Raw genomic sequence first — 26,200 nt, forward strand, 5'->3', positions numbered from 1 at the left:
CTTGTAGGAAGTTGATAATGCAGTGCTCCACAAGGAAGCTGCCTCTCTAGGAGTGGTGGCCTTCAGGTGGGGTATATTCACTGCTAGTGCGCAGAGGTGCCTCCACTTGTTGACCAATGGTCATCCAAAGGGGAACTAGGCTGAGGGCTGAGGCAAGGCCTGTTTGGGCCTGTGTCTCTGGTTTTACCGTCCTTGTGGGGAAACCTCACCCGGCAGAGAAGACTCACCCTGTGGGGAGGTCTCGCTGCTCAGTTCCCTCCTAGAGGTTCCCCACAATTTACAGCTACCGCCTGGGCTGTGCTGCCTTCCTCTGCAAAGTTCCCAGGGGCCCGGACCTACCTCCTGGGCCTGGGAGCCTCACCCTTCACAGATGAATCTCCTTAGGCTGCCCCTCCTCAGAGAATCTGCCCGCAGTCCTGGAACCTTCACTCCGCCCCCAAGCGTGTCTCTGTGGGGCTCTTCCACCAAGAAGCCTCCTAGATCCTGGGACCCTGCTGTGCACCTAATCGCCTGGCTATGTGGCCCCTCCTCTGAGCAGCCACCTGGAGCCACGTACAATTGCTCTGAGTCCCAGAGACCCACCACACGCCTCTTACTCCAGACAGCTGCCCAGTATTCCGGTGTGGTCACTAGGAGTCCAAGAAACTCACCGTGTGCCTCCTCCTCCCACCAACCACCTGTAGCCCTGGGCAATCAATCACTCCGAGTCGAAGTGACCCTCCCCGTTCCTCCTCCTCCTCCAGGTAACCCCCCCGGGTGTTCAGGAGCGGTCGCTCTGAGTGGCTCTGAATCCATGTGACCCGCTGCACACGTCCTCTGGGCAAACGCCCGGAACTCTGGTGTGGCCACTCTAGACCAAGCGACCCACCGCGCTTCTCCTCTAGGCAGCCCCCCTGTGTTCAGGAGCGGTCGCTTTAAGTCCAAACAACTCACCCCTCGCCTCCTCCTCTGAGCAGCCGCCTGGAGCTAATGTAGTCACTGCGAGTCCAAATGACCCCGCCGCGCTCCTCCTCCTCCTCCTACTCCTCAGGGCAGGCCCCGGTGTTCAGAAGTGGTCTCAGTCCAAACAGCTCGCCGTGCCACTCCTCCTCTGGCAACCGCCTGTAGCTCTGGTATAGTCTCTCTGAATCTAAGCGGCCACGCTCTTCCTCCTCCTCCTCCTCAGGGCAGTCCCCAGTGTTCTGAGTCCACACCGCTCTCCTCGCCGCTCCTCCCCTGGGCAGCCACCGGAGCCCCAGTGGTTGCTCTGAGTCCCAGCGCTGTGCTGAGCGGCCTCCTCTATGACGCTCCCAGTTGTCCGAGTTCACTCCTCCAGTGGGGGGAGGGGTGTCTCACCGGCAGCTCTACTTCACAAAGTTCCCTGGTTCGGGACTACCGCCCCATCCTGGACGCCTCCCCTACAGGAGAGACTCACCCGGCTGCTTTGAGTTGGTCCCAAGTCTCTCAATATCTCCTCTTTTGAATCCTGAGTCCTGGAGCAACATGAAATGCAGCCACCCTCTAGGCTGCCATCTTGAAACTCCCTTTATTTATTGTTTTCTTCCCTTAGGTGCACATGGGAAGAAAAAGAAGAGTTAGGACTAAATTAATTATAGCCTTAATAAAAATGGTTAAATCTAAAGAAAAATGTGTGGAAGAAATAAAAATATTCCCAATATGATAGCCACTAATAATATCTACCAGATTGTTTTGCTCAGTTTCAGCCTGATTTTTTATCATCTTAATATTTTATATTTTCTTGCACTAGATCCAATGATGTCCCAGAGGATATTGTTGCAAAATCAAGAGATTCTTATCTCAAAATAAAAATAAGAACAAAAAAATCTGCAATATTATATTTTCTTACTTTTATGAACTAATCTGGCTGCTTTTCAAGAAATATTGGTGAGCTGAAAATAATAATGCTGGTCATTTCAGGGGTCCCAGTGACTGGGACATAAGTGTGCTGGGGGTACAGTGGCATTTAAAAGGAGGGTGCTGAGAACCTGCTACTGGGTGGAAGTGGCTGAAGCCTGATTCACGAGCTTCGTATACCACAGAGGATTTTGCAAACCACGCTGATTTGGGTGAGGCACTGTGCTCTAAGCTGTTCCTAGACTCAGAACTTTTCTGGTATTTTGTACCCATCAGGACTTTGGGTTGTAAACCCATCAGATGCATAAAAAAGAGAAAGTGCCAGGCAACTCACAGAATGGATGGGCGATCTAAAGAATCAGGTTTGGACAAGAGGAACAGGGGGGTTTGGCTGTGACAGATGTGGCCAGGGTTCACTGCCTTTCACTGTCATCACCACAGACTCGTGCCGAGGGTGCTGTCAACAAGAACAATTTATCAGCCACCTCGAGATCTTTGTGTCACCACCACAAGGGCTGAAGTCCCTGATGAAAGACCCTGACTGGCTAAACTTACATCCTGTACCTCATCGACCAGGGCGGAGGCAAATCATTGGATTCTTTTAGCTTCCACTTTAAGATACAGACAGTGAAGAATTTCCCCCCAGAGAAAGGGTGTTCAAGAAGATAAAGATAAATGCTGATGGTGTTTTCTGGACCAGGTCCTTTGAAGCTGGATTTCTTGGTGCTTCAACCAAGCAGGAGCTTTTTGGGGAGGTGGAATTGGGTTGGGGAGAACTGGGGAACACAAGGGAGCTGTCTGAAGAAGGGACATATTGTATCAGTGAATGACAACTTGAAATCTTTGAAATATTTACATAATTAAGGTATATATAAAATACGGAACAGGGCATGCTGGGAAGCTGTTGGTTCAACGAGCCTCAGCTTTCTTCACCTTTCTTCACTAATAACTCCAGCCTGAAACCTCTCTGGGGATAACTAGGAGCTGGAGGCAGATGGGGTCTGAAGGGCATGAACCAGAGACCTGTTGCTGAGCTTCCCTCCCGCTGACACCCTAGAGTCAGATAGAAACCAGATAAAGTCTGGGGGAAGATTTGTAGCCTGGGGAGGGCTTGGTTCATGGATACCCCCAAGCACACAGGGAGAAGGCAGACACTGGTTAGCGTGGATGTACCTGTCTTCTTTGGTCCCTAGGAAGCTGATGGGGAATGCTGGGTAGTCCCCTCCTGGCCCCTGGGGAAGAGTGGTATACTCCCAACTGCCCAGGAGGGCATTGGAAGTCTTTCTCTGTGCAGTGGGCCTAAGATCAGAGACTGCTGGGCTTTCTCCCCTCTCAGGCTGTCATTGCTACAGGATCTTCAAGAACCTAAGGAAAATCACACTACACCTCTGGGCCAACAGCCTTAGAGAGGAGGCGTAAATAAAAAAATCAGAGCAGACCTTAACAAAATCTTAGGAATTCTCTGCGTGTGGTGGCACATGCTTGTAATCCCAGTGACTTGGAAGGCCGAGGCAGGAGGATCACAAGTTCAAAGTCAGCCTCAGTAATTTAGCAAGGCCTTTAGCAATTTAGAAAGAATCTGTGTCTAAATAAAACATAAAAAGGGCTGGGGATGTGGCTCAGTGCTAAAGCACCCCTGGGTTAAAAAAATCCCCACACAACAAAAACTTAGGAATTTACTTGAGGAAAGATTTAAAACAAACAACAAAAAATCCAAAGACCTCTAGATGAAGGAAGATGGAGGAGAAAACACTGACATAAAAGGAATCTTAAAATATATGGTTAAATCAACATGGATAACTATATCCATTTAACTGTACACTCTTAAATCACAGTGTATAACACACAATGCTATCTGAGTGTCTACAACCTAAGAGGAAACTTATATAGAAAGTCACTGAAATAAAATTGGAATTTTAAAATGATACAAAGGCTAAATAAATCTGAGAACTGGTTCTTTGTAAAAGTTGATAAAACAGATAAGTCCCTTGAAGATTTAATTAAAGGAAAAAGAGCAAAGTTATCTAATATGTCAAATGAGAAAGGGAGTGTAACTACAGAAATGCCAGAAATTACAAGAGTTATAGGATAATGCTATATATAACTCAATAGCAACAAATTAGAAAACTTAGAAGAAATGAATCATTTTCTAACAAAATAAAATTACCCAAAGTAGCCCAATATTAACTGGATAACCTAACTAGACTAGTTACTATAGAGTTGTGATAAGAATTGCTTGTACTTAAAGTTATAAATTTCGATAGCTGACCCTATCCCAGAGCTCATGAATCAGAATCTTCAGAGTGGGGCTTAACAATTTCTATGTTTGTCAAGGGCTGGAGGTGTGGCTTAGATGTAGAGCACTTGTCTAGCATGTACAGGCCCTGGGATCCATCCCCAGCACTGTTATTAAAAAAATAACATTTTTAATTGCTTTAATGACTACTATCATCCTTAAAGTTAGGAAACACTGCCATGGAAGATACAGGGCTGGTGATTGTAGACCTACTATGTAAGAAAAGACTTTAGGACTTGATGTTTTTATACCTGAATTCTGTTTAGCCTTTAAAGAGCAGACTTTTAATATTATGCAACTATTCCTGACCATAGACAATGATGGAAAGATTCTTACCAGCATAATATTAATACTAAAACTTGATACAGTATGAAACAAAAAACTTACTAATGAATACAGATGGAATGATCTAATAAAATAGCACCTAGAATCCAGTAATTTATCATAACAGTGATATATTATACCCATATAGAATTTATTCTATATTTTTAAGAGTGGCTTAAAAACAAGATTCTACCAACGCTAATTATTTGATTAATAAATTGACAAAAATATGTAGGACCATATCAGTAGAAACTGAAGACATTTGATTACACATTGAATAGTTATTCCTAATAAAAACTATAAATGCAATAGGAATGAAATGAGATTATTTAAATATGATAGAAAACTAATAGCAAATATAATTATAAGTTGCAATTTGCCAACATTTTCAATTGAAAGAAGACACCGTATAAGGGATGCCAGCTATCATTATTTTTATCTAACATTATCTAATAGTAGTAGCATGTGGAATAAAACAGAAAAACTAAAAATAAACTATTTAAAGAAGAAAAGAATCTTTTCCTATATATCTCAATAAGTACTTAAAAATGGAATTGAGAAGAAAAGATTCCACTTGCATATAAACAAAAAAATCTATAAAATACCTAAGGATAAATGTAATGATAGAGGCAAAGACTCTCAGGAAACAACTACAAAATCTTATTAACCTTTATAAAATAAGATCCAATGGAAAGAAATCACATTTTTTAGTATAAAACTCATTCACCTCAAACTAATATAGATAGGTGTGTGTGTGTGTGTGTGTGTGTGTGTGTGTGTGTGCATGTTATAGTTAGCTTTTTAGCTGCTGTGAATAAATGACCCAACCAGCACAATTGTAGAGGATGAAGTTTATTTGAGGGCTAATGGTATCAGAGGTCTTAGTCCATAGAAGGCCGGCTCCATTCCTTGGGGCTTGAGGTGAGGCTGAACATCATGGTGAAGTGTGTGGCAGAGAGAAGAAAGCAACTCATATGAGATCAGGAAGCAGAGACAGATTCCATTCTCCGGATGCAAATATATACCCAAAACCACGCCCCAATTCCCACCTCCTCCAGCCACACTCTACAACTTCAGTTACCACTCAGTTAATCCCTATCAGGGGATTAAATCACTGATTGGGTTAAGACTCTTGTACCCCAATCATTTCTTCTCCGAATCTTCTTGTATTGGTCTTAGACATGAGCTTTTGGGGGACACCACATTTAAACCACAACAACATATATATGATGCAATTTCATAAGATTTTTTTGAATTGTAGGAAACATCTTAAAGTACATATGGAAGAATGAATTTTCAAGAGTAGCTGAGAAAAACATGAAAAATGGTAACTTTTCCAGCACTGGGGATGGAACCTAGCTCTAGTAACTACTATTAATTGAGCAGTGTTTTAACCATTTTGTATATATTAACTTAGTTAATCTTCATGTAATCAAATGAAGTGAGTTTTATTTTTCTATTTCACTGATTATAAAATTGAAGCTTAGAAATATTACTACTCTTGTATTATTATGCAGTTGCAACATGTCAGAGCTGGGATTTGAACTCAGGTAGTCTTACTCCAAAGTCAGTATGCTTCACTACTATGCAATGGTCTTGTTTACAGATATCAAAGAATACTATAATTTCAGAAATCAAATCATTGTGGTTTTAGCATAGGCATACACAAAGAAATCAGTGAAACAGAATATAGCACTATCACAAAAATTATATTTCAATTTAGTAGAAAAGGACAATTTATTTGATAAAAAGGGCCTAGTTATTTCTCTTGGAGAAAATAAGGTTAGGTCTCTATCTCACACAGTGTACTAAAATAAATTGCAGATGAATTAAAGATCTAAATGTAAGAAAATTAAAAATCAGTAAAAATATTAGAAAAAAATCCAGGAGACTTACCTAATATGACTTGGAAGGTAAGGGAGACCTTCTGAACTTAACAGGAAACAGAGGAAGTAGAAAAGACAAATATTTGACATTTTTAGAACCTCTGAGTTTTTAGAACCTCTGTGCAAGGCAAAAGCTATAAATAAACTCAAAAGGCAAAATATAGAGTTGCAAAAAAAGCTGGGTACAGTGGCACACACCTGTAATCCCAGTGATTTGGGAGGCTGAGAGAGGAGGATCACAAGTTGGAAGCCAGCCTCAGCAACTTAGCGAGACCCTATCTTTAAAAAAGACTGGAGATAGAGCTTTGTGGTAAAGTGCCCCCAATAACAAAACCAAAAACTGAAACCAAAAAAACACCCCAAAATAAACAACAATAACAGCAAAAAAAAAAAAAAAAAAAAAAAAAAGAAAGAAAAAAAAAGAAAGAGTAAAGGAGTTGAAAAAAAGTTATTTGCACATCCTTCACATGGTTTATATGTACAACTCATAGAAAAAATAAGGATACGGTTTGAATAAATAATTCTTAATAGAGTAACTCTAAAAAGTCAATAGAACATGAGAAGATGTTCAAACTACCTAGTACAAAATGCAAGTTGAAGAATAAAATGTCTCTCTTTTGAACAAATAACAGCAGTTGGTATGATTGGTTTGAAAATGCCTCTGTCGATGGAGACAGGGTGAAAGGAAATTCATACACATTGAAGTTGTAAGGGTTTACAGTTTTTGAAGCAAGCACTTTCCTTACATCTTTTGAAACCAAAAATTCATGTGCCCTTTGGCCCAGCAATCCCATTTTGGAGAAACGATGTCATAGAAATGAAAGCAGCACTAAGTAAGAATATGAGTGCAAGATGTGAAAGGTGGCATTTCTGTGGTGACAAAAATTTGGAAACAAACTCTAGAGATAAGGAAATGGATAAAGAATTCAGAGTCCATTCATACCATGGGGTATTGCATAGTCAATAGAAAGAAGGAAAACAATCCGCGTGCTAGGATCACCACAGAGTTTTGTCAAAGAAGAAAAGTAACGTTCAGAGAGAGGGTACCAGGGCCCCGTTTTTGTAAAGTTAATGATGCCCTAAATCCCACTGTCTGACAGTTTATGAACACACACAGGTATGGTTGTATGGCTACATGTACATGGTAACTTCACAGGGTGCACATTGGTTGTTGACTTAGGTGTAAGTGTGCAGAACAGGTCAGGGCGGGTGGAATGAGCATGGAGTTGGGAGACAAGCAGGTTAAAACACACTCTGTTTTAAAGAGTTCTCACAACGGAAGTTAGGTCGTTGAGCTCATGCTCTTGAAGGGATATTTTTACCCTATTCTCTCTTCTTTCCCACTCTCTGCTTCCCTGCACCATGAGACCAACAGGCTTTCACCCTGTGCTCCTACCATGATGTGTTCTGCAGCCACAGGCCCAAAGCACAAGGGCAAGTGACCTGGGACTAAAACCCCTGAACTCGTGAGTGAAAATAAAAACCTTTTCCTTTATTGAAAGAAAAAATTCTAACACACAAAATATAATCCTAAATAGGCAAAAGGATGTGTATATTTATATATAAATTCTCTGTTTCAAGTAGTTAAATTAAGTAAAAAATATTAAAGCTAATTTCAAATACCATGTAATTTCATCTGGAAACATTTCTATGGACTCTCCAACATACCTCTATGAAAGCTTGTGTTGGAATCATGAGCCAGTGAGGAGGAAAAAGGTGGAAGGGCGCATGCTGGTTTGTTCCCATTGGTCACCTCAGGGGGTGGAAGTGGAAGGGAAGGATATAATTAGCTCTGCCTTTATGTGTTTTTGAACTGTGATGTTCAACTTGTTGCAATAAACACAGGAAAACTGTCATTTCTTTGGAAGGCCCTGGTGTTGGAGACTGGCAGGATGTGCCGTCTTTTCTTGCATGGCGGCGTGCTGAAGCAGTTGTGAACATAGACTAGTTAAATAGCAAACGCTTAGGAGACAAATGGATGGCTTGTAAGCCAACAAGATGATTTTTAATAGTCAGAAGGCAAGAGAGGAAAGAGCTTATAAATTTAGGGTGAAGGATTTTACATACATATCTAAGTTCTGAAACTACCTTGCACTAAATGTTTTCAGGTAGATATGTTTAACTAATTTCTAATTATAGGACATATAGATTCTTTCCCAAACTATTGAAGCTACTCATGCAGTAAGTATCTTCTTTGTGCCATCATTAAAGATGATGTTTAGGAAGGTTACAGGACAGCCAAACCTTTTCTCAAGACTAATGGGTAAGAGAAAGAATGATAGGGGGGGAAAAAAACCCCACCCCCTCCTCCACCCCAGCAAAGCCCTATGTATAGAAAGAAGCTTAGAAGGATGTACAATGGTTATTCTTCAAAAGTGATACTATGCGTATTTATAAATTGATATTTCTATTATTTTCTGTTTGATCAATCTTTCTATAATTAATTTTTACTATTTTTATAATGAAAGCAAGAAATCTTTTTTTTTTTTTCAAATTCAAGTGTATTTCAAGTTTAAAATCACTTCTAAGCAGTAGATTATATATTTTTAATTGGGTCAAAGATCTCTGTAAAAGAGCAAAACCATACGACATTTCAGATGGGAAAATACGAGAGTGCTCTGACATTTGTATTTTGGATTCATTATCAGGAAAACAGCAGCCTGGCATAAGGTAAGAAAGAAAGGGGCATGTGTGCCGGGGAGGATACCTCATTACTAATATGACAAAAACAGAGGCATTGATTACCAGACCAGGGCTGGAACAGTCCAACTTACCATTTCATTTAATTAGTTTATTTCATCCATTCTTTCATTTTCATTAATTCATTCATACTACTATTCATGTAGTTGAATATTACATACTAAATCAGGCAGATTGACCTCTCTGAAGGGCAGTTTCTCATATGGAAAATGGGGCCTGCCCTGGGGATACTTACTTACCTTACAGAATACATTTGAAGGTAAGAAATAATCAGTGTGAAGTTCCTTACAGTGGAACTTCTTACGGACTAGAACCTGTCGCTCTTATTAGGTGTTTGGCCTAGAGCTAGCCACTCTTGGTGAAGGGCTTCACAATCATTGTCATGAAAAGGAATTGGCATTCCAGGGTGCTGAATACTAGTTATAAAAAACAGCACAGAAAACTGCGTCTTAGCCCACAAAGTAGATCCAGTACTTCTCTACTCTTTTAAAAGCAATTTCTTTTAGGTCCTTAGTTGGGAGATGCATTTTGGTCCTTGAATCAGGGACTTGACCTATGTTTTCTCTAGTCTACCAGTGACACAGGTCATACCTCTGCTCAGCTGTAACTACAAGGCTCCCTGCTGGCAGGCAAGTCACCCCTTACCTATGTGCGAGGGGATGACATGGACCCCTCAGATTGTTCCACGGTCTGTTGCTAGGCTTCTTGGTGGAAACTGTTATTTTTTCTGTGAGCACCTGGTAACAGTAACCATGCGTCCCCATGGCTAGTGCATCTCTTGGCCACTTGGAGTAGCAACAAGAATCTCCAGATGGAAGGATGCTGCAAGTGAGATTTTACAGTTAAAAAGAACATTTGGAATTCTTACATGTACTTTTTTGTAAATCTAAATTCAATTTAGACAAACATGGTGGCCTTCTGGCTTCTGATGAAGGCATCAGATGCATGCTCCCATTGGGGGTAGCCGGTTAGTGGGTGTCATCTAGGCTTTCCATGGCTGGGGTGAGAGCTCGGAGAGAGAAGGGACTGCAGAGTGCCTTGTGTGGTGAACAGTGCACCCTGGTGACTGCTACTTCTGTGGTGGGCGGCCTCTGAATCATTGTTATGGCCCTGTGGTGATTACCTGAGGGCTCAGCAGAGAAAGAACTCGTTGCATCCTCTCTGGTCCCAGGATGAACTCGGTGCAAGGGAGACTGCTCTTCTGTTTCAAAATCTAGGTTAGGGAGCAGAGGGATTGTGAAATGGAGATAACCTGTTTTCCTCCTCCTGTGCTGGTAGCCCTTTTTCTGTTCTAGAGATGATGGTGTTTAGGAACACCTCTTTGTAAAGCCTATTCCCCTTTTATGCTGGGATACATGTGAGTGCCACATACACTTATTTAATATTTCCAGAGTTGATTAAAATCCAGCAAATGTGGTGGAGCAAAGCACCACGGTAAATCGTGAGTGCCACGGCTATACAGTTTGCTAGGACTCACAGCAGTCTCAGTTTGGGTCCTTTCCGAAGTAGAACCTGAGCTTGGGTGCGGGTCTTTATGTGGGAGGTGATCCTATGCAGCAGGAGTGCAGGAGTGGGAGAGTGAGGCTGGGCAGGAAGGCAGGCTAACAGAAGGGTGCACTATGAGGTTTTCACATTAAACAATGGTGGCTGTATTTTCCTAAGACCTCTGAGAAGCTTCCAGAATGCTTTTCAGAAGCATCCACCTAGAGGATTAGCACCAGTCACTCCCTGCTGAGGACTGCCTAGGAGCACAAGGTGAGGTGGAATTCGAAGGGCAAGAGGTAAAACAAAACAAAGCCAACAAGTAAGGAGGTGGGTGGGCGGGGGAGGTGGGAAGCTTCTAGAATAGTGAAATGAAGGCATCTGAAGGAAATCAAATTTCTCTCCAGAATAGGAAGGGTTGTTGAGCTGAAGACAATTAAAACTCGGGAAAGCTTTGCCTTCTTACTATTTGTCTAAAAGTGGGCCAGAAATTCTCAGAGGCAAAAGGTCTTTCTACCTTCCGCTTTCCTTTTTCTACCTAAAGTCTGGATGTGAATTCTTCATAATGCTTGCTCATCGGCTCAGAGACCTGATGCCAGAGGAACCTGTGAGCAGACCCTTTCCCCCCAGGTTTACTTTCCCACACTTTTCCCACCTCCAAAGCCTGGGACTGCTTTTCCTTTGTCTGGTGATTTCCCTAAAATGTATTGTTTCTTGTTGAAATATCGTAAATGCAGGCTTCTAACAGCACACGCTTGCTTTTCTTTTGTTTATCTATCTTTTATTGCAGAGGAGTCCGTCTCAGCAATGAGTTCATGAAGGTGAAGGAAAAATCATATTTTCTCTCTTTGATTTCCAAAAGGCAGCTCCTCCATACTAGCAGCTAGAACTGTCAAAATCAACATTTTCAGAACTCTGGGAATTAATTAAAAACTTGCAACAATTTGAGGAGTGTTTATTTAAGAAGAATGGCTGAATCTCTCTCAGTAAGAACAAGACTTGTGATATTCCAAATGGGTCCCATCCCACACTCACAGCTTCAGGAGGCTTTATAATCAACAGCTTCGAAACTGGTAGCTATGAAAATAGCAACCCAGAAGCCACTTCAGGGTGCAGAGCAAGCTCAGAGCTCCCCAAAACTGCATCGCCAGAGAACTGTCACTATTGAACCCTTGGGCATCTCACTGGAAGTCTTTATTCTCAGGTCTTATCCTTGTTTGACTTGCCCCAGAGTTGGTTCTGTGTAAACACTTTACCCATAGGGCATTTATCAAAATAAAACAAAAAGAAATTAACATTGTATTATCCAAGCTGTATTATATCAGCTGGGGCTAATGAGAGACTGACCACCAAACTTAGGGGGAAAACTGGTGAATTCAATGTCTACAGGAAATTTTGAAAAGCTTGGCCATGTTTCTACAAGTCCACCTGCATGTTCAGGGCTGTGACATGTTCAAGAAAGGCTTAGGAGGTCCTAAGCTCTCACCTTGGGTTGACCCTAGGCTTTGCACGAGAACTGAAGTGAAATGAAGGCATAGGCAGAGTTGGAAACGGCCTGCCAGGGTATTGAAGGTGAGCCCAACACACACAGCCCATAGGCAGAGGCAGGAGGCTCATTGGTTCAGAGTGTTTAAGGGCATCACTTTCCATTACCAGCTGAGTTTTAAGATAGCCAAGCACGAACTGCCATCCTGTGTAGGACAGAGACTATAAACTGGACATAATTAGTCCAGGAACATCATTTTAAAACATAACAGCAATGAAAACAACAAAGGACAATGACAAACACCAGGAAAGGAGTGGCATCTGTTTTCCAGAGTTGACACGTTTTATGACTTAAAAGATTCATCTTTTGAAAAACTCTAAGACATGAAAAGAAATGTGAAGGTGTGGCCTATACACAGGGGGAAAAAAGCCATTGAATGAAACTGTCCCTAATGAAGCCCAGATGTTATTCTTACTATACAAATTACAATTAGTTATCACAAATATGTGTTCAAATATCTGAAGGGGACCATGTCTAAAGAATTAAAAAATAGTGTTGAATTATGGCTTGCCAAATACAAGACTATAATATAAGAGTTAGAAATTATAAAAGAAGAACCAGATAGAAATTCAGGATTTGGAAAGTTGCTATAAAAGGAATGTTATGTTTTTCCAAATTCAAATCTGATCTCTGGTGTGGCATTTAGAGGTGGGGCCTTTGGGAGCTGAGCAGATCTTGGGGGCAAAGCTTGCATGTAGGAGATTAGTGCCCCTACAAAAAACCCAGAGAGGTCCCTCATGCCTCTCACCATGTGGCACCTGGTACCAGTGCTTGAGAGATCATCTGTTCTAGTGGATCCCAAACTTGGTAAGTATAAGACTTACCTTAGAAGTTCTTAACAATGTTGACTTTGGATTTCTCCTACTCTCTGAACTCCCTCCTCACTTTCCTACTATGGTGTGATTCAGTAGGACAGGAGAGAGGCCCAGGTAGCCACATTGCTGAATAGCAGCTCTGGTGATTCTGAAGTAGGCAGCCTGTGGTCCCAGTTGGAGAAATTTCCACCTTACCCAACTCACTATTTTGCATGAGGTAACTGAAACATGCAGAGAAAAAATGACTTGTTTAAGGTCACACAACAGAGGCAGAGAGGAAATTAAAATGCAGGTTGCTTGTCCCCTGCAGTCTTGTGCTCTTCCTACATCACAATCCTCCTTATACATTAGGATTAGAACAGCTCAGGTGTCCCAGCAAAGCAGCAGACCATGCATCAGGGCACACCACACACTTGCCCACGGCTCAGGCAGTCTGAATTTGTGCTGCTTTTGCACATAGAAGGCATTTTGTACAGGCCATGGGGATGTGGGTGATGCCACATGGTCACTGCAGGAGGGCCAGGGAAAGCAAGGACATATTTGAAAGATTTCAGGGAGTGGAACCCAAGGACTCACAAATTACTCTTTTCTTTTTAGACCAGAGCTACACAACGCCAAGCATTCAAATATTTTTTAAACATGTGGATCACTGACTTAAGTGTTCAGTTTCCTGCTGGCATCTGACCTCATGAAACCACACTGTACAGAATCCCAATTCACAGTCAGAATAATTATAAATATATCTGGCCACAAAGATCAGCAGCGATGGAAGGTATGAGACAGAGTGCTACATGTGTTCTTTAAGGATAAAAGATTAGCCTTGAAACTCTCTTTAAATTTTGTTCCATTGGACTGGGATGAGGGACAAAGGAGAATAGGTCCCAGGTTGACAAAACCTCATGGTGGCATAAGAAAACCTGGTACGTTCGTTAAGGCAGACATGGAGTTTAGTGTGGCTGGATTAAGGAGTGGTGTGTGTGTGTGTGTGTGTGTGTGTGTGTGTGTGTGTTTAGGGATGGGAGGTACATGAGCACTGAGAAATCAGGTCAGAGTGGGAGGCAGGATCCGGATCACTAGGAGCCTCACGGTGCTTTTTTAAGGAGTGTAGACATCATCTCATTGAGGATGGGGAACTGCCACAGGATCCAGGCAGAGGCCCAGTGCAGGCAGAACTACTGCTTAGAAGGATCCTGTGGGTCAGAATATGGAGAGAAGTTGGGGAGGAGATGCAAGAACAGGGAACAGTTAGAAGATAGAGGGCCTGAACTAAGGTCACTGCTGGCACATCTTCCTATGCTTGGGTGTCACTAGTGTCAGTTGCTGCCACTGGGCAGGTCCTTAGCAGGCCCGATACTCAGCACTGTTCTGTCTACTCCCTCTTCTTAGGAGATGTGTCTGTGGTCAGATGTGAGGTTCAAATTTCAGAGAGATAAGCTTGGACGATGCATGTGAGTGTTATGAGATAATTGGTAAGGGGAGGAGAGGAAAAGATGAGACAAAGAGGAAGGGAGAAGAGAAAAAAGATATACAAATGTCAGGGGTTGTAGCTCAGTTTTAAGTGCCTTCCAAGCCCATATGAGGCTCTGGGTTTGAGCCTCAGCACCACATAAAAATGAATGAATAAAATAAAGGTATTTGTGTCCACCTACAACTAAAAAGATAATTTTTAAAGAAAAGATGTATGAATGTCTAAAAGTTAGAAGAAGAATCATCAAGAGGTCATTCTTAGTTTGCAAAAAAAAAAAAAAAAAAATATTTTGCAAGAATTGTTTTAAGAAAAACACCAGAATTTCCAAGTTGTGTAACTTCTTGGGTGATTAAATTTATTTCAAAATGCATTTGTAAGAGCTCAATTACTAAATGAACTATCTCATGGTGATCTCATGTATATGTACCATGCCAAAGAGGTAAAGGGTTATGGAGCCTCAGGAAGGAAGCTGATCAGCACCCTGTGGTTTGACAGTGTGCATCCTGAGTTGGAGCCAGGCCTAATTTCACATCTCAGAGGAGCCTAGAATTTTTGAAAATGGGCTGAAAAATCTGCATCCCCGGGGTGGTGGAGGAGGTTAGGGCTAAAAGCCAGTTTACCAAGTCCCTGTCTGGAGTACGTGGGCAGATGTGAAAAGTGGGAGGAATGTTCAGGCCACATGTTTCCCAGTGAAAATGCCAAGGCAAACTTGCAACCATGGCAACACAATAGCCCTACTGCAACATCTCTGTGTATTTAATGGACAACAAAACAAAACAAAACAAAAAACTCTATTTTTTGCTAACAAGTAAAATTTTGCACTATTCTTCCTTATCCATTTCATTAGGGACACCTTATTTTCAATTCTTTCAAAAAAGATTTCAATTCTTTCATGAATCAATCTAGCACAGAAGCCATGATTTTAAGAAGGAACATAATCTGAACTTGAAGAAAATAATTCCTTGTGACTTCAGGAGAGGTAAAAATTAAGAAAATTTGAACTATTAAGAAAGAAGGAGCCAGTTGTGGTGGTGCACACCTGTAATCTCAGCAACTCAGAAGGCTGAGACGGGAGAATCACAAGCTCAAAAACAGCCTCAACAACTAAGTGAGACCCTGTCTCAAAATAAAAACTAAAAGAGAGGTTCGGCATGTGGCTGTGGCTGAGTGGTTAAGGGCCCCTAGGTTCAATTCCTGGTACCTAGTCCCCACCCCCCCCAAAAAAGGAGTTGCTTTGGTGAGGAATGCAAGCACAGGGTCACATCCTGTCTTTATTCACAGTTTTAGTATTTTGTTAATCAAAGATTTTCTTGCTTTCATTCTGATTCTTAAAAATGTTACTTAATTACTAAGGTTTTTGTGTCTGTGTGTGTTTGGTGCCCCTTACAGTTGATACCTGATGGGTTGCTTGGTCCCAGTTCTTGCCCTGCTAAAGAGAAACATTAACAAATAAGGAAAATATTCATAATATGCATTAGAAGTTCTGTTTGCATTTGGAACTCTATGTGAGAGATAAAGCCATGTTCTTTAGGCCCAGAGGCCCAGGGTTCTCACCCCTGTGGTTTACCCAAGGCTGCAGTATATGGACCTTGTGAAATGGAGAAGAACCAAAGAAATGTCATTTTGTTCTGACCTGACTCTGCTGTATGCTTGCTTATAATGTTTCCTGAAGCTGTATCCATGTTGACAGGACAGGAGGACCTTCCCACGTCCCTGACTATGGCCCTGATGTATAACAAAATGACTCTGAAATGTATAATCAAAACAATTCTCTAATCAAAATATGTCTCCTTTCTGATCTACATGTGCCTCAGTGTTCTTGTGGTTTTTGCCTTTATAAACTCTGTACTTCCAAAATTCAGGTGCTGGGAACCCTTTGAGGCGCTAACCTGCTCCCAGCAGTGGCTTGCCCGGTGTGCTCATTAAAGGACCTTTTTTCCCTTTCAATTTGGCACAGTAGACGTGGTGGATTGTAATTCTCACGCACTCCATAATAAGGGAAGACAGCACAACTTCAGGTTTTTTCCCCTATTTGGGGACTTTGAACATTTTCTCTTTATTGTGAACAATTTAATTGTACTGTATCTTAATGAAATTTTCTTTTTGTTTGGTATGCTTGGGATTGATTGGGAATCTTGGGTCTATGGGTTTGCAACTTTAATCAAATTTAGAAAACAATTAAGCCAATGTTTTTCCAAATATTTTTCCTGTCCCCCATTTTCCATCAGGAACTTCGTTTCTCTAGAGGTACATGTAAATTGAACCACTTGAAAGTCTCTGATGGTCTGTGCATTTGCTTTTTTTTTTTTTTTTTCAGTCTTTTTTTTCTCTAGGGACTTCATTGTGGATGGTTTCTGTTGCTCTGCCTTCAAGTTCACTAGTTCTATTTTATTTAGTGTTTAATTCACTCTTTATCCTACTCAGAATATTTTAAATGTCAGACATTCTAGTTTTCATCTCTAGAAGTTCTATCCAGGTCATTTAAAAATGTATTTCACATCTCTTTTTAACATGTTCAATCTTCCATCCACCTTCTTAAACATATATAATATAGTTATAATTACTATAAATTTTTTAATGTCCTTGTCTACCAATGCTAACATTTCTGTCACTTCTGGGTCTATTTCTATTGATCGATGTATCTTTTCATTGTATTTTCCTCCTTTTTATGCATGCCTGGTAATTTTGGATTGAATACCAAGACATTTTAAATTTTACTTTATTGTGTGCAGGTTATTTTTATGTTCCCATAAATATTTTTAATGTTAGTTCTAGGATACAGTTATTTGGAAACAGTTTGATTCTTTTGAGTTTTGCTTTTAAGCTTTGCTAATTGGAATCTGAGAAGCCTTTAGGGATGATTTTTCTTTACTATGTATACCATTCCCAGTAGGCCATGCAATATTTGGTTTTCCATTCTGGCTAATAGAAAGAGGAGCCATTTCCATCCAGGTGTGAGCAACTGATATCATTCCCTCTGATCTTATGCCAGCCTCAGGTATTTTCCTTCTATGTATATCCTGTTCAGATCCTGACTGAAGATGCCAGGGATGCCCTCTCAGATGTCTGGAGCTCTCTCTGTGCAGTTCTGTACTCTATGATATTCTGTCCCGAGAACTCTACATGCCTTGGCTTCCTCCTCAACTCAAGGACGCCTCGTCTCTACACTCTGACTTGGAAACTTTCTAGGTGGTAAGCTGGGCACATCTTAGTGCTCACCTCATTTGTTACCCCTTGACAGAAAACTTTGCTGGGTTCCCAGTGCCTAATATCCACTATAGCTTCACATATTTTGACCATTTAGTTTTTAGTTTTTTGAATGAGGGAGGGTCAACTTGGTCTTTATTACTCCACTTTGCCTGAAGGGAAAGGCTGGAGCTTTTGGCTTCTGAATGTGGTTGATGAGTAATATATTTGGAGAACAGAGTAAATTACATCTTGAATGATCAATTAAAGTTTTCCAACTGGCTTAAGATGCCCTACTAAAATTTATATCATTTTCAAGTGTTAAGACACAGTGCTTGTAATTTTATACTCATAATTTTCATATAAATTCTTAGGAAGCAAGTGTCAAAAGTTTTCTTTCTCATTAATCAGTTAATTAGGAGGATGCAGGAGCCAAAGAAAGGTGGGTGAAAGATAAGGCAATGACCTTTCAGAGAGAGGGAGAGAGGATACGTGTGGGGGAAGGGAATAGAAAAATATGCTGGAATAAGATTGTTAAATTAGATATAAAACTGGTTAATGTCCCCACAGGGCAATAAACTCATAACCTTTGGGTTTATCATCTCAGTAGAATAAAAATAATTTTTATTTCTAGTATATAAATATTTGTTGCACCATATTGTATTCTTTTCCCACATGTTAACATCTAAGCTTTGCTGATAAAAGTATCTGGACCTTAATTAAAGGTAATAGTTAGAAAAATACAAATTACTTTCCCTGGAGAGTCAGATGGGCCTTGTGTAGGCTTATATTTTATTAAGTGTTTTTATTAAGGCATTGTGTCATCATTTCACCTTATTTCCAAGTTTTGAAAAACTTGTCTTAGCACGGGAATTCCCTATAAGGTAATGTGATCTGCCATTTCCTACCTGGTCATTCTGTGTCCTCATTTGCTCATTTAATGAAAAGACTAAGCAGGAGTAGTGGTTTCTAATTGTGGTTATTTATGTTAAAATCACCTGGGGGAGCTTTTCAAAATTAGGAAAGCCAGGGCCTCTTACCAGGCCAACTAAATTTGACTCTTTGAAGCTGAGGCCTGAGCATCATTAACTTTTTTAAAAGACCTGTCTTTATTTTAATATGCAGTCAGAGTTGAAAACCACTAGTCTAGACAGGGTTTCTCAGGCCCTTTCAATAATAATGCTCTGTGATTCTCCCTTTTACACTGAAGAAAGTAGACATAAATACAAGCTCTGCTGACTGCAGTGCATTACCAGTGACTTGGAATGATTCAGGGCTGCCAGCATTCATTCCATGGTGTGGAGCAGCAGGAAAGGCCAGGGGTGGGAGAGCTGAATGACTGGTCTTTGTGTTCCAATTATAGTCAGTTTGAGTTGTTAGAAAGAGAGGAATGTCTGCAGTCAATTTCCTTAAAAAAAAAAAAAATCAAAATTCATTTTCTGTCCCTGCTTCTACACTGCTGAGCTCAGCCCTTCCTCCAGAGCAAGTGTTCTTTTGCCCGGTTATTATTGGAGACTACATTTCTGATTGAAGACTATGCACTAATAAATTAAGGCCGCGACCAATAACATGCATCAAAAGAAAATAGTGCAACAAGTACAAACCTTTAGAATAGTTTCAAATAATAAAGCTCTTTCAAATACTTTCTCTTTATGTTTGTGATCACCCTAAAGCATTTTTTATAGCTTTTATTATAAATTGAAAATCGTTTTCAAAAGCATAGGCTTTTGAAACTCTTCACCCTATAATAATGTGTATGAGAAACATAGATAATATACTAACTGAGCAAGTCAGAAATTAAAAGAAAGTTTTTTTGACTTGATGAATTTTTATTTTATCATAAATTCATGCCAATTCTTTTCAAATGGGATTTGGTCATCCTTCTTGATTGTATGACTTCTTTTCTTTGATATGCTAATGTAGTGAGTAATACTAAACTGTCTACTTCTGGGATAAATCCTCTCTGATCATGATGGATTATTCCTTTGATATTTTGTTTGATTCTGTCCAATTCCTCCCTAGCACTTTTGATGGCAACACTCATTTTTTCCTTTATAGTAAAACATCCCTGTGGGTTGAGTAGGGATGGCATTAACTTTTACAGCCATTTGACAGATTAGAAAACTGAGACACCGAGATAGCAAATGACTTAGAACAAGCAGCAAAGAAGCGAAAAAGCAAATACATAAATGTTTGGCTCCTGATTTCTGGCTCAGGGAAATTTTTCTCCTCTATTTTCCTCTAGGAAATTTGTGTTTTCATCAAGCAAATATCCCAATGATTAACTCAGATAACCTTATAATATTTCTTATAACCTCAGAATAATGTCTTGAAAACAGAATTTTCTATGTCATTAATACTATTTAAAAATCTGAATCCCTAAACCTCTCCTTTGTTTATTCTACACAGAGGTAGTTCTCATATCTCACATTTGACAATCACAAGGTCTGGGGTAAATGTGGGGGGGAAGTGGGAGGAGGTCAGATGGATGGCTGAACCACTAGCAGTGCTGGAGAGCCCACAGGTTGGGTAGATTTGAGGGTGGGACTGATCAGGCTGGGCTTAGAGAGGCCTGGGCACTTAGTTTGAATTTCCAGGTGTGAAATCTACAAGGCAGTTGAAAACAGTTCTGGAACTCTGGAGAGGTTGGACTGAGCATGCACATTTGGTAGTGATGCATGCAGGTGGTATTAGTCTTGGGAATGGATGCAATCACCCAGGGAGAGTGTGGAGAGCAAGAAGAAAGGAATATGAAATGCCAATGTTTCTGTGGATAGAGGAAGAGGAGGCAAGAGGAAGCACAGGAGGAAGAAGCAAAGAGGGGAAAAAGAAAATCAATGGAAGGCAGTATTCTGAAAGCCGAGGGAAGAGAATTCTCCTCCCTTCTTACCCCCAAGCTTCTAATGGGCTTCCTGATCACCATCAAAGTTATTGGCTCCTATCCACCCAGATGCTCAAGTAAGCAAACAGGTATCTTTCTCATTACCCGCTCCCCTGCATCAGCAGGTCTGATCAGCTCGGCTCATTTTAATTTGAATGTGTTTATTTCTTTCCTCTTCCCTGGGCATCCTCTCACAGACTCACCACACACGACACCAGACACCAACACTGCTGTCCAGGACAACTGCAGTGGGCTCCTCAGGGTCTCCCTGTTTCTGATCTTGTCCCTCACTGCCTAGACTTCTCTTACCACCCTCTCAGCAGACACCCAGTGTATTACTTTTCTGGCACTGTTGTAACAAAGTGCCCTAGAGGTCCAGTCGTGAGCACAGTAGGGAACTTGCTCTGTCCTGAGGGGAACAGCTCAGCCATGACTGGGTGGTTTAAACTACAGAAATTGGCTGTCTCACAGATCTGGAGACTGGAGGAGGTCTGAGGTCAAGGTGTTGGCGGGCTTGCTTCCTTCTGAGGGCTGTGAGGAGACTCTGTTCTCGGTTCTCTCCTTGGCTTAGACCTGGCTGGCTTCTCCCTTTATCTCATCACATGGTCTTCCCTCCATATGCATCTCTGTGCCCAAATTCCCCCTTTTTGTAAGGACACTAGCCATGTTGAATTAAGGCCCAGTATAGTGATTTCACATTAACTTGATTAATGATATAAAGCCCTCTTGGAGGCTAGAACTTCAACAAAGGGGGAAGGGGCAGGATTCAACCCATAAAACACACACCCAATTGCTATCACATCACGGGATTTCATCTTGTTCACATCACTGGTCCCTGTCTGAAATTATATTGCTCATATTTTGTTTGCAGTTTATTTGTCTCTGTAATCTCCTCAGGGGGGGAAAAATCCTTGCTTGTCTCCGGAGCAGAATCTGCCAGTGCCCCTGACATATCTCTTGTTACCATAGATACTAGCAGCTTTTCCCTGCAAGCATCTGCAATTTTCTGTCTGAGGCTTCCTTTAGCTTACTTGCCCTTACATGAAGGAAGCCGGCAGTACCGGGAAGCTAATGACAGGTGAGAGTTGGTGGAGGAATACCCGATTCCTCCCCTTTATGGGCTGTGTGCCGAGGTTTGCTATCTGCCATTGCAGAGATGTCCCCATCAGGACTAAGCCAAGGTACCCATTGTGCTCATTAATGTACCTCTTTTGGCTTCTTTTGTCCCATCTGTCCACATCCTGACTCTCATACTAGTGTTTCCAGGGTCATTTCCCAAGTAAACTACTTATAGTTGACCCCTGTCCCTGGCTCTGCTTCCTAGAGAACCCAGTATGAGAAGGTCTTTAACCCTCATCCTCCTGGCGCCTAAACAGTCCATATTACGACATGTATGGCAAATGCGCAATAAATTACAATGAGCAATCAGCAGAGGGAGGTAGTCATTGACACTGTCAAATGCTGTAGAAAGAGATTCAGTAGAAGAGAGCTTCTTTGAGTAATTTTTTTTTTGGTTAAGGTATTTGTGAGGTCATTGGTGGCATCTGTGAGATGTCTGTTGGAATGGTAGGGGTGGAAGTCTCATTTTGGTGGATAACATGAGTAGAAAAGATAGGCAGTATGGGACAGGAAAGAGTTAACGTTATATGACAGCAGGAGTTTTGGGTTTTGTTTTTTGATGAAAAATATTTCAGCATATTTGAGGTTGACTTAATGGCAAAGGAAAGAATGAAAATACAAGGAACAACTAATGGATCACAGTCTTTTTATGACCAATTAGTGGTTGGGTTAGTGGGTACAGATGGAGGAATCAGCCTGGGGGAGACACCTCTGCCTTCCAAGAAGGTACACATATATACAATAATACTCATTTTTCCTGGTTTTAAAAACACTTGTTAGTGTTCATTACAGAACATTTGGAAAACTACACAAAATAATACACTAATGTTTATTAAGCACTGAAAATAATTTAGGTTCTTGTCAGTGTAATTTACATGCATTAATTTAATCAGTCTTTAAATTACCATCTAAGTTCTGCTGCCATCTTTTTGTTATAGATGGGAAGGATTAAGTCAATTGACCAAGGTCTTGCTGGCAAGACTGTTAAATAGTGGAACCAGGTGGTCTGGGTCCAGAGTAATTCCGTGCTATACACAAAGAAAAGCCAAAGAGAAATTATCCATCCAATAAACAAACACTTATGGAATGCTTAGATAGAGGCAGATAGGGAAATCATCAGGAATTCACTTTGACTCTTCTCCTTTCTTGGAGAAGTGGGTGGTGACTCTGAGGAGGAAGATGGAACAGAACACTATGCTGGAGCTCGAGAGAGTGTGAAGATGCTGTTTCTGGGAAAGAAGAAAGGAGTTAATTAAGAATCATAAGCAGCCTCAACATTGTAAAGGTTATCTATGGTAAACCCAAGGTCAACCTCATTCTAAATGGAGAAAAATGGAAAGCATTCCCTCTAAAAACTGGAACAAAACAGGGATGCCCTCTTTCATCACTTTTGTTCAACATTGTCCTTGAAACGCTGACCAGAGCAATCAGATACATGAAAGAAATTAAAGAGACACGAATAGGAAAAGAAGGACTCAAACTATCACTATTTGCTGATTCTGTATTTAGAAGATCCAAAAAAATTTCCACCAGAAGATTTCTAGAACTCATAAATGAATTCAGCAAACCAGCAGGATATAAAATCAATACCCATAAATCAAATGTATTTATATACATAAGCAATGAATCCACTAAAAGAGAAATTAGGAAAACTACCCCATTCACAATAGCCTCAAAAAAATTAAATACTTAGGAACCAATCTAACAAAAGAGGTGAATGACCTGTACAATGAGAACTACAGAACACTAAAGAAATAAATTAAAGACGACCTTAGAAAATGGAGAGAATTCCCATGCTCCTGGATAGGCAGAATTAATATTGTCAAAATGGCCATACTACCAAAAGTGTTATACAGATTCAGTGCAATTCCTATTAAAATCCCAATGACATTCTTCATAGAGCTAGAAAAAGCAATCATGAGATTCATTTGGAAAATTAAGAGACCCAGAATAGCCAAAGCAATCCTTAGGAAGAAGAGTGAAGCAGGAGGCATCACAATACCAGACAACAAACTATACAACAGAACCATAGTAAAAAAATGGCATGGTCATGCTAAGTGAAATAAGCCAGTCCCAAAAAACTAAAGTTTTCCCTGATAAGTGAGAAAAGAATGGAGGAACTTTAGATTACGTAGCAGGAAATGGGGGGGGGGGGGGAGGGGGTTATGAAAAATGGAATGAGACAGACATCATTACCCTATGTACATGTATGATTACACAAATGGTATGAATCTACATCATGCACAACCATAGAAATGAAATGATGTACCCCAGTTGTGTGCAGTGAATCAAAATGCAGTCTGTAAAAATAAAAAAAAATTTTAAAAATGGCATGTTATTGGCACTAAAATAGACATGTAGACCAATGGTACAAAATAGAAGACACAGAGACAAATTCACATAAATACAATTATCTCATACAAGACAAAGGTATCAAAAACATATATGAGAAAAGATAGCCTATTCAACAATGGTGCTTGGAAAACTGGAAATCCATATGTAACAAAATGAAATTAAACCTCTATCTCTCAACCTGCACAAAAATCAATTCAAAGTGGATCAAAGACTTGGGCACTAGAACAGAGACCCTGTGCCTAATAGAAGAAAAAGTAGGCTGGAATCTCCACCATGTCAGCTAAGGACCTGACTTACTTAACAAGACTCCTAAAATGCAAGAAGTAAAATTAAGACTCAGTAAATGGGATGGATTCAGACTAAAAAGCTTCTTCTCAGCAAAGGAAGCAATCAATGATGTGCAGACAGAGCCTACAAATTGGGAGAAAATCTTTACCACATGCACCTCATATAGACCACTAATCTCCAGTATATATAAAGGACTCAAAAAATTTAACACCAAAACACTCCCAAATAAGCCAATCAACAAATGGGCAAAGGAACTGAACAGACAATTCACAGAAGAAGAAATACAATTGATTAACAAATATATGGAAAAATGTTCATCATCTCTTGCAGTTAGAGAAATGCAAATCAAAACTACTCTAAGATGTAATCTCACTCCAGTCAGAATGGCAATTATTAAGAATAAGAATATAAGCAATAATAAGGGTTGGTGAGGATGTGGGGAAAAAGATACACTCATACATTGCTGGTGGGTCTGCAGATTGGTGCAATCACTCTGTAAAGCAGTATGGAGATTCCTCAGAAAACTTGGAACAGAACCATTTGACCCAGCTATCCCATTTTTTGGTTTTTACCTAAGAGACTTAAAATCAGCATACTACAGCAATGCAGTCACATCAATGTTTATAGCAGCCCAATTCACAATGGCTAAACTGTGGAACTAACTTAGATGCTCTTCAACAGATGAATAGATAAATAAAATGTGGTACATATACACAATGGAATATTACTCAGCCTTAAAGGAAAATGAAATTATAGCATTTGCAGGTAAGTGGATGGAACTGGAGGCTATCATGCTGGCGAAATAAGCCAATCCTAAAAAACCAAAGGTCAAATGTTTTCTCTGATAAGCAGATGCTGACCATAGTCGGGGGCGGGTAGGGAAGAATAAAGGAACTTTGGATTATGCAGAGGGGAGTGGCGGAGGGGTGAGGCTGTGGGGATGGGAAGGGCTCTAGAATGAGACAGACATTATTCTATAGACATGTATGATTACTGGTGAGACTCAGCACCATGTACAGCAAGAGGAATGAGAAATTATGCTCCATTTGTGTACAACGTATCAAAATGCATTCTACTGTCATGTATAACTAATTAGAATAGAATAAGTTTAAAAATTAAAAAAAAAAGAATTATAAGCAGCACTGAAGCAGTGTTAAATCTGGGGAGGATCCATTGGCATAGTTCCATGATTATCTGTATGGGCACTGGACTCTTGGGTAGGAGTAGCTGAAGGCTTGCTATGGATGTGCAAGATGGTCAAGATAAACAGTCAGAGAGAGTGCATCTTCATTTGGGATTCCTGATTGCAGACCTTGGTTCAAAGAGTTTTAGAGCAAAAAGTGTACTAGGCAGTGAGTAATCGCAGAAAAGGGCTGATAAGAGAGAGGATGTGAGACAGGGAGGGAAAGGAGTCAACGAAGGGTGTGCACTGATCATGCCTGGAGCTTTGTCTTCTGACACTCTGAGAACCAGTGTGGAAACACCCTCAGAACCTACCCCCGAGGGGCCCAGGGCACACCAGTGTGCACCAGTTCTCATCTGCTGTGGCTTAGGACTGCTTCAGGGGCTGAGAGCTGTCGCCTGTGAGGGTAGTGTGGATTCTGGAGGCCAGGAAATGGCCTCAGGCAAAAAGGTGCTTGTTGTTGGAAGCCTGGTTCCTCCAGGGATGTACCATCTAGGGGCGGCAAGGCTGGTCAGTAGAGTCTGCTTCAGATGGCCCAGGTGTTTGCAGCTGGAGCTGACAATCTGTGGAGCTGTGAGGAGCGGAGGAGTAGGGGGAAGATACTTCTGAGGATGATTTTGATAGGTAATACTGGCACAAGTTTAAAATTCAAGAACAAAAGAATATCCATCTCTATCTCCTTCTGTTGCTAGTTTCTTATATATCCTTTAAAAATATTATAATAGGAATTGTGTGTGGAGGGGTGTATGTGTGTATTTGTATTATTGGGATAATATTATATTATATATATATTAAAGGTACATGTATATATATATAT

This window comes from Sciurus vulgaris (assembly GCF_902686455.1).
Source record: "Sciurus vulgaris genome assembly, chromosome: 3".
Lineage (NCBI taxonomy): Eukaryota > Metazoa > Chordata > Mammalia > Rodentia > Sciuridae > Sciurus > Sciurus vulgaris.